We start from the raw sequence: 8,524 nt of genomic DNA on the forward strand, positions 1-8,524 counted from the left end.
TTTTTTTAAAAGAAACCTGCTCAACCAGATTAAAAATAAATATAGACATCTCCCTTATTTTACTTTCCTGTAGATGAAACATTATATTAATTCTCTGAAAAGAAACAATATGCAAGATCAACCTTGGTCATTGTGAAAAGCTCTTACAACTGTCAATCACAATGCACTAATTTGTGCATTTCAAAACTGCTACATATTGCCTTTTCATTTTTTTTATAATTATATAAATTTATCTTTCTCTCAAATACACAATGTATGATTGTGTGATATGGAGTTATCTCATTCTTGACAAATGCTCATTTGGGTGGTGATTTCTTAACTGCTAAATCTGTAAAACAAAACACTCTGTGAATTTAGGGTTAAATCTGTATCACAAATCTATCATTTTATGTTTCCACTAGACTTCTTTCTCAAAGCAGCTTAACTTAATCTACAAATGTCATTTGTACCACAGGGAGCCTTAGATCTTTGAACACCAAAGAATACTCTATTATTTAGTACCAGCTATAAAATAATCTTTTCAATTGCTATTTTCTAGGAAGAAAAACATCAAAGATGAACCGTGAAAAATAAGTCGACATATTTTTTGTCAGTCAGGAATATTGTTATCGGACTGATTTTTCTCTTTGTCCAAAAAAATATTGATTTTGTGATATAGATATCAAGGCGACATATGTCATAAGTGTCAAGTTTCAAAATATTTCATTTTTTTCTTCATCAGATATATATTCCAAAAAAGAAGAGAGGAAAGAGGAAATTATTTTGTTTGTTTGTTTGCTTGCTTGCTTGCTTATTCATTCATTCATTCATTCATTCATTTAATTTATTAAATGAATGATTAAAGACAGTTCTGTCCAAATGTGACAACTGTAGCAGAATGAAGAGCAGGCAGGTAGACCAGCTCTTTGTAATTCCTCTCTGGACAAGGAGAGGACTAGTATCACTCAAAAGTGTTCTAGACAGTTGCTTGTCGTGAAGAGACTGCAAAACAGAGGTCTCTGATAGGTTAGAGTTCTGAAATAAGGAAATAGCTATCTTGTTCAAACTTCAGTAGTGCCCTTGAAAGACTGTCTTTGCTTTTTTTTTTTTCTTTTCTAATGATTTTCAGAAATTGCTTATAACCATCTTTTAGATATTAGAAATGTTTGGATTGACAGGTTTTACAACAACAGTGAATTTCCTTTAATCCTTAGCAAAAGTTTTAAATATATGTTGAGGGACTTAAACATTTATTTTGAATAAACAGCAAAAGGGTGACTAAAACATTGATTTTAGAAAGTTTTATTTGATTGAGCCAAGTAAATTAGAAATATGATTTTGGAATTAATTATAAAAATATTTATTGTGGGGAAAATGCTTTTATTTTGAATTTTTAAAAAACACAATAAAATAGAACTTTAAAAATTGGATATGAGAGGGAACTAGAAGGAACTATAGATTGCAATTAAAGGAAAAGAACCTTTAAATTCAACTTACAAATACAAAATGAAGCAGAATATTTTAATAATGGACATATTGAATGTATGTTTTTGAATCCAGAAGTTAATTTAAGTATGTGCCTCTATAGATTTGTTGTATTTAAAAGATGTAATGGAAGAGGAACAAATTTTACCTGACATGATAAAGGCTGATCTTGAAGTTGATTTTAAAATGGCAGGCTAAAAGAATGACATGCAAAAAGATGTTACATTGGATATGCAAAAGAAACCAGCTTAATAATTAAAAATATATAAAAACCAAGAGAGTATATTGAATTTGGAAGGAGGCTTGTTAAAACTTTGAAAAAAATTTGTAAGAAGGGACATTGAAAAAAAAATTAATTTCTTAGAGATTACTTGAAAGAACTAAAGATCAAGATTCTTAGAAGTAAAAGGAAAGAATATACATATTGATTTATTTGTTCAAGCTTAAAATTTTTATTGTTATAAAATTGTTATCTCTGGCAACACTTTTGTTGACATCAGAACTAAACAATGAGGCTTTAAGGGGTTTGTTTATATAAATAAAAGATGAGGTATCAGAAGAAGAGATCATTTGTTGTATTTTAAAGGAACTGAAAATTAAAATTGTTTATACAATTATTTATTGAATTTTCAGAAATGATAATAAGCTACTAATATACTTGTGAAGGGCAAATCATTTCTTTACATGTTTTTCCCCTTTATTTTACTCTTATTTTATCTTTTCTGCTTTTACTGAAAATAGATATAAAAGAAACGTTCGTTCATTTTTTTTTAAATGACAGGCTTTTTTAAAATTAAATGCAGCAGCCTGAATTTCAATTAAGTAACATGAACAAAAGGCAAGAAACAATTCAAGTTGCAATAAAATGAATTAATGTAACATCAGGCCACATATTTAATGAATACCATGATTTTTTACAAAAAAAACTACCCCTAAATATCTTAACAGAAAAGTGTTTTTATTATAAATTATTTCAATACAAATATTTTAAATGTATCAAAGTAGAATTATTTAGTCTCCATTCCACAATAAATTAGAATAAATTTGTTTGGATTTATTTTGCAAATGTTACCATTTTTAAGTCTATGGAATCTTTAGCTAGCTTTAGACTACAGTATGTCACAAGTAAATGCCTTATTCTCCATTATGTAAATAGTACATGAACAGGGTATCAGGGGTTAACTTATTCTTCACCTCTTAATGTATTCATATTTCACCACTCCCATATCTAGCTCCACCCATTGTATATATAAGGAGCTGCATACGTCCATTCTGCGCTTCTATCTGTGAATATTCAGTGAATATAGAATGCCTTATGTAAATAAACAGTGATTTAGTTGAATTGATAATTCTCAACTTATTTATTGAGTCTGATCCTGAAAATATCGTAACAATCTGGTAGCAGAGGATGGTTAAATTGACTCAATAAAAACTTAAACATGTCTAAAAGAGATAGGCCCAACACCAGGGCATACAGCAAAGAAATGGAAGCGGATCAAGAAATAATCGATGAGTCCACGAATGCAATTTCGAGAGAATCTGAAGAATACACCACAGACGACGAAGAAATAATAAATGAAGATGATGACCAAGAAGAAAACAAAATAGAAAACAACGAATTCAGGTCAGAGATACTAAAACTTTTAAAAAGTCAAAAGAGCGATGAAAGTCTCGTCGCGAACCTCCAAGATATACTAAAAAACAACGGAGCAGCGAGAGAGAAGCACATCGCTACTGAAAAATCAAAAGACTCAAAAATAGTGAGTAATATGCTTGCAGATGAAAACTCAACGAAGAAGAAAACCAACAGTCCTGCGCAAAATTTTGAATGGCAGCCATCTTGGTTTCAACAGACCCCTAAGATGAGCGAAGCAGAGCCAATCTGAAAGCAGGATTCAAAATATCTGGCGCGAAAAGCCTTACTCGATGCAAAAATGAAAGAGAAAAAAATATATACCTCAGAAGAATCAGACACAGAAAACGAAGAAGATTCAATAGACATGCAAGTAAAATCAGCAATGAAAACGCTTTTTGCAGCATTTGGACCAAAACTGAAGATCACCAAAAAATCAACAAAAAAACAAGCAAGCGAGCCAACGCCTCAAAATCTACCCGCTCCTATCCAGACGGCGAGAGCACCGACGCCTGAGCCCAGAGAGCCCTGCAGATACCGCCCCACGCCGCAGACTAATCCAAGGACCAGCATCTTCAGCGAAAGAAAACGAGCGCCCGCTATCACCAGGACTCCAAAGATCAAGACGGAGACTGATTCATCGGAAGAAGAACAAAGCAAGGGAGCTGCAGCAGCGAGAACCTCTCACGGTGACTCCAGGAACGAAATGAGCAACGCGCATGCGCAAGACTACGCAGACAACTTCGGAAGACATGAGATGCGGAGAGAATCATGCAAACTTGTCGCTAGCATCCCCACGCCGTTTTGCAACTTTCACCATTTGCAAGACCACGGACTACCTCCGGTTGTAAGTAATGGACCCAACAATGTTGGGAATTTACCCAATGACTTCCCAAAGCTGGGGATAGATGGCATTAATTTGCAAGAATGGTATCAGCAGCTCCAGGTTGTCTTTATGAAAGAAAATTTACTCTTTTTTATTACTAACCCCCCCAAAAAACCTTGGACTCTAAAGTTAGATTGCCTACACCATAGAGCATTCTTCTTATTAATTTCCAGTGTATCTCCTGCCATGTATCACAGTATTAAGCAAAATCTGACTGTCTCAGAAATTATTCAATGCATGTTTAATTTATTTCACAGTGAAAGTGTAGCCACTACCACAAGAATGTCTAAAGATTTCTTCTCTTCTAGGATAAAGCCAGGGGTTACCATAAGTGAACATTTAATATCTTTAAACAAAATTAGAGCAGAACTGCACTTAAGGGGGGAAGTGATTTCAGATCAAACGATGAAAAGTGTTATCATCAACTCACTTATTTATTTTATTTATTCGCATTTCTATACCGCCCTTCTCCTTTCGGACTCAGGGCGGTGAACAGCCAGATAAAAAACATCTATACAAACATCACAATTAAAATAGAATTAAGATAATTTATAAATTTGGCTCATAATTTAAAACTTGTCAATTAAAATAAATATTAAAATTTTAAAAATTTTAAAACTAACCCTAAAATCAGGACAGACCAGCTAGTTGAAAAAAATGAGTTTTTAGGGCCCGACGAAAAATCCGGAGGTCGGAGATCACTCGTATCTCTGGGGGTAGATTGTTCCATAGGGTAGGTGCCACCACAGAGAAGGCTCTCTTCCTGGGGGTCGTCAGCCGGCATTGTCTGGCCGACGGCACCCTGAGGAGGCCCTCTCTGTGGGAGCGAACCGGCCGGTGGGAGGCTATTGGTGGCAGAAGGCGGTCCCGTAAGTACCCTGGCCCTAAGCCATGGAGCGCTTTAAAGGTAATCACCAACACCTTGAAGCGCACCCGGAAGTCCACCGGAAGCCAATGCAGCTCGCGCAGGAGAGGAGTCACATGGGAGCGCCCCGTCGCTCCCATAATCCCCCGCGCAGCCGCATTCTGCACCAGTTGGAGCCTCCGGGTGCACCCCAAGGGGAGTCCCATGTAGAGAGCGTTACAATAGTCCAGACGAGAAGTGACGAGTGCTTGAGTGACCGTGCGTAGGGAGTCCCGGTCCAGAAAGGGACGCAACTGGCGTATCAGGCGAACCTGACAAAAAGCCCTCCTGGCCACGGCTGTCATATGCCCTTCTAAGGACAGCCGCGCATCCAGGAGGACACCCAAGTTGCGGGCCCTCTCTGTGGGGGCCAATGATTCGCCCCCAATAACCAGCGATGGCGTCAGCTGGCTATACCGGGACGCCGGCAGCCACAGCCACTCGGTCTTGGAAGGGTTGAGTCGAAGCCTGTTTCTCCCCATCCAGACCCGCACGGCCTCCAGGCACTGGGACATCACTTCCAAGGCATCATTGGGATGGTCTGGGGTGGAAATGTACAGCTGAGTGTCATCAGCGTACTGATGGAACTCCACCCCAAAACCACGGATGATCTCACCCAGCGGCTTCACATAAATGTTGAACAGGAGGGGCGAGAGGACCGACCCTTGCAGCACCCCACAAACAAGGCGCCTTGGGGTCGACCGCTGCCCCCCTGTCAACACAGATTGCGACCGGTCGGAGAGATAGGAGGAGAACCACCGCAAAACAGTGCCCCCCACTCCCAGTCCCTCCAGCCGGCGCAACATGATACCATGGTCGATGGTATCAAAAGCCGCTGAGAGGTCTAATAGGACCAGGATAGAGGAATAACCCCTATCCCGGGCCCTCCAGAGATCATCCACCAATGCGACCAATGCCGTTTCCGTGCTGTACCCAGGTCTGAAGCCGGACTGGAGCGGATCCAGATAGACAGCTTCATCCAGGTACTGGGGAAGCTGTCGCGCCACCACACTCTCAACAACCTTCGCAATAAAGCGAAGGTTGGAGACTGGACGATAGTTAGCCAAAATAGCCGGATCCAGGGATGGCTTCTTGAGGAGAGGCCTCACCACCGCCTCTTTCAAGGCGGCCGGCAGGACACCCTCGCTCAAAGAAGCGTTAATAATCCCCTGGAGCCAGCCTCGTGTAACCTCCCGGGAAGCCAGCACCAACCAGGAGGGACACGGGTCCAATAAACATGTGGTTGCGTTCAGCCGTCCCAAGATCCTGTCCATGTCCTCGGGAGCCACAGGATCGAACTCCTCCCAGATAACACTCTCAAGGCCTGCCTCAGTCATCTCGTCTGAACTAACCCAGTCGGCGGCCAAGTCTTCCCGAATCTGAGTTATTTTATCATCCAGATACTGTACAAAATCCTCAGCTCGGCCCTGCAAGGGGTCCTCCCGCGCTCCCAGATGGAGGAGGGAGCGGGTCACCCTAAACAGGGTGGCTGGGCGGTTATCTGATGACGCGATAAGAGCGGCAAAATAGCTAGATTTCGCCGCTTTTATCGCCACTAGGTAGGTCTTAATATGAGACCTTACCAGTGTCAAGTCAGACTCGGAACGACTGGCCCTCCAACTGCTCTCTAGGCGTCTTTTCCGGCGCTTCATCTCCCTCAGCTCCTCGGAAAACCAAGGAGCTAAGTGAGTTCGGTGCCGGGTCAGAGGCCGCAAAGGCACGACCCGGTCCAAAGCCCCGGCAGCCGCCCTATCCCAGGCGGCCACCAGGTCATCAGCCGAGTCATGAGCTAGAGTCTCAGGAAATGGCCCAAGCTCCATCTGGAACCTATCAGGGTCCATCAGGCGCCTGGGGCGGAACCACCTGGTCGGTTCCGCCTCCCTGCGACGGGGTACGGCGGTCAGAAAGTCAAGTCGAAGGAGCGAGTGGTCAGACCATGACAAGGGTTCGATATCTACATCCCCTATATCAAGGCCACTCAACCACTGACCAGAGATAAAAACTAGGTCCAGAGTGTGTCCCCCCATATGAGTAGGGCCGTGAATTACTTGGGTCAGGTCCATGGCCGTCATGGAAGCCATGAACTCCCGAGCTACCTCAGATGTTTCACCGATGGATGGCAGGTTGAAATCCCCCATGACCACAAGTCTGGGGGTATCAGCCGCCACCTCGGCTATAACATTGAGGAGCTCGGGCAGGGTCGTTGCCACGTGGCAGGGAGCCAGGTACGTGATCAACAGACCCCTCTGCACCCCGCGACCCCACTTCACAAAAAGGGACTCACATCCGGCTATCTGAGGTACAGTGGTCTCCCTCGGATCAAGACCTTCTTTTAGAATGACCGCCACCCCCCCGCCCCTGCCCTGAGCTCTCGGCTGATGAAATGCCCGGAAGCCTGATGGGCACATCTCCACGAGGGGAACTCCCCCCTCATGGCCCAACCAGGTCTCCGTGATACCTGCCAGGTCCGCTCCCCCCTCCTGAATAAGATCACAAATGAGGGGGGCTTTATTTACCACGGACCTGGCATTACATAACATCAGCCGGAGACTCGGGCGCTGAGACTCTAAGCAGCCTGGGGAACGGGAAGAGCTAAGGGGGCCGGGGCACGCAATCGCTCGAAGATAGCGAGCACGAGCCCCCACCACATGATATGGCCCCCTGCTCCCGCCATACCTGCCCCTCCCACTCAGTGTGTTAATAGAGAAGCCCTCACTAGAGGGCATTCTAACAGTCCCCTTTCCCCCAGAGTCCGCACCCCCTACGGCACCATTAATAGCAACCGGACTGGTCTGCAACCCCCGTGGGTTTTCCCCCAAACCCACATAACCTCCCCCACCCCCAGAACCCCTTAAAAGTCTATTTAAAAAAGTCTTTAAAAAACCCCTCAATCCCCTTTTTGCGACATGCCACCTCTCGGGGTCCCAAGATCCGTCATTAAGGTGGGCCCTCGATAACATAGAGGGCCAGGCCTGCGAGAGGGGGGAATCTCGCAGCGCAAGAAGCTTTGCCCTAGAATACATTTTAACACTAGAGTAATAATACAAGTTTGGCCTAGACATGGCCTAGGGGTTTCTAATGATGGTTTCAGATGTCCAGGAAGCAAGACTAAGTTAATCGGAAGAGTCGCCATTACCCTCTCACGGTAATGGGTAGGAGTCCTCACGTTCAGTCCAGCTGAGGGAAACTATCCAACCACCCTCTCACGGTGGTTGGCCATCCTAATCAAGGCAAGATGGAAAAAGTCAGAAAAAGTCCGAAAGCCACCCTCTCACGGTGGTTTGGGCTTCCTGGCCCTGGAAAGATGAGACCCATCCGTGGCGAACGAAGTCTGGAGCTGGCTCCATCCATCCTCCCGTAACTGCCTTGTCCTCCATACAGTCAGGAGACAGGACGAAAGACAGAGCCAGGTCCCAAGCTCTGGGGAAGAAAGTCCACATTGGCCAATAGGCCGATAACAGGGCCAGAAAAAGGGAGGGGGGGGCCATCCATAGCGACCCAATACTTGAGCCGTCCACCAGCCTCTCCAACCCAGGTCTTTCCATACAACCCTTAACATCAGCCATGTATCCTTCAACCCCTGAGCACAATGGGGTTCAGCTCCCCCATTTCAATGTCAAGGCTTGATGTTCTTCTC

At 43.7% G+C, this 8,524-nt stretch overlaps 1 long non-coding RNA gene across 1 annotated transcript in view; it reads left to right on the forward strand.

Annotated features, from left to right (window-relative positions):
• LOC132710469 (uncharacterized) overlaps positions 1-2,806 on the forward strand; it is a 94,581-nt gene extending 91,775 nt beyond the window's left edge. Inside the window, exon 5 of the long non-coding RNA XR_009621168.2 lies at positions 539-2,806. This is a non-coding gene — a long non-coding RNA (uncharacterized LOC132710469). The remainder of the gene's footprint in view (positions 1-538) is intronic.
• Positions 2,807-8,524: the final 5,718 nt, after the last annotated feature.

Source organism: Pantherophis guttatus, chromosome 5, assembly GCF_059756535.1.
Source record: "Pantherophis guttatus breed Tessera chromosome 5, ASM5975653v1, whole genome shotgun sequence".
Lineage (NCBI taxonomy): Eukaryota > Metazoa > Chordata > Lepidosauria > Squamata > Colubridae > Pantherophis > Pantherophis guttatus.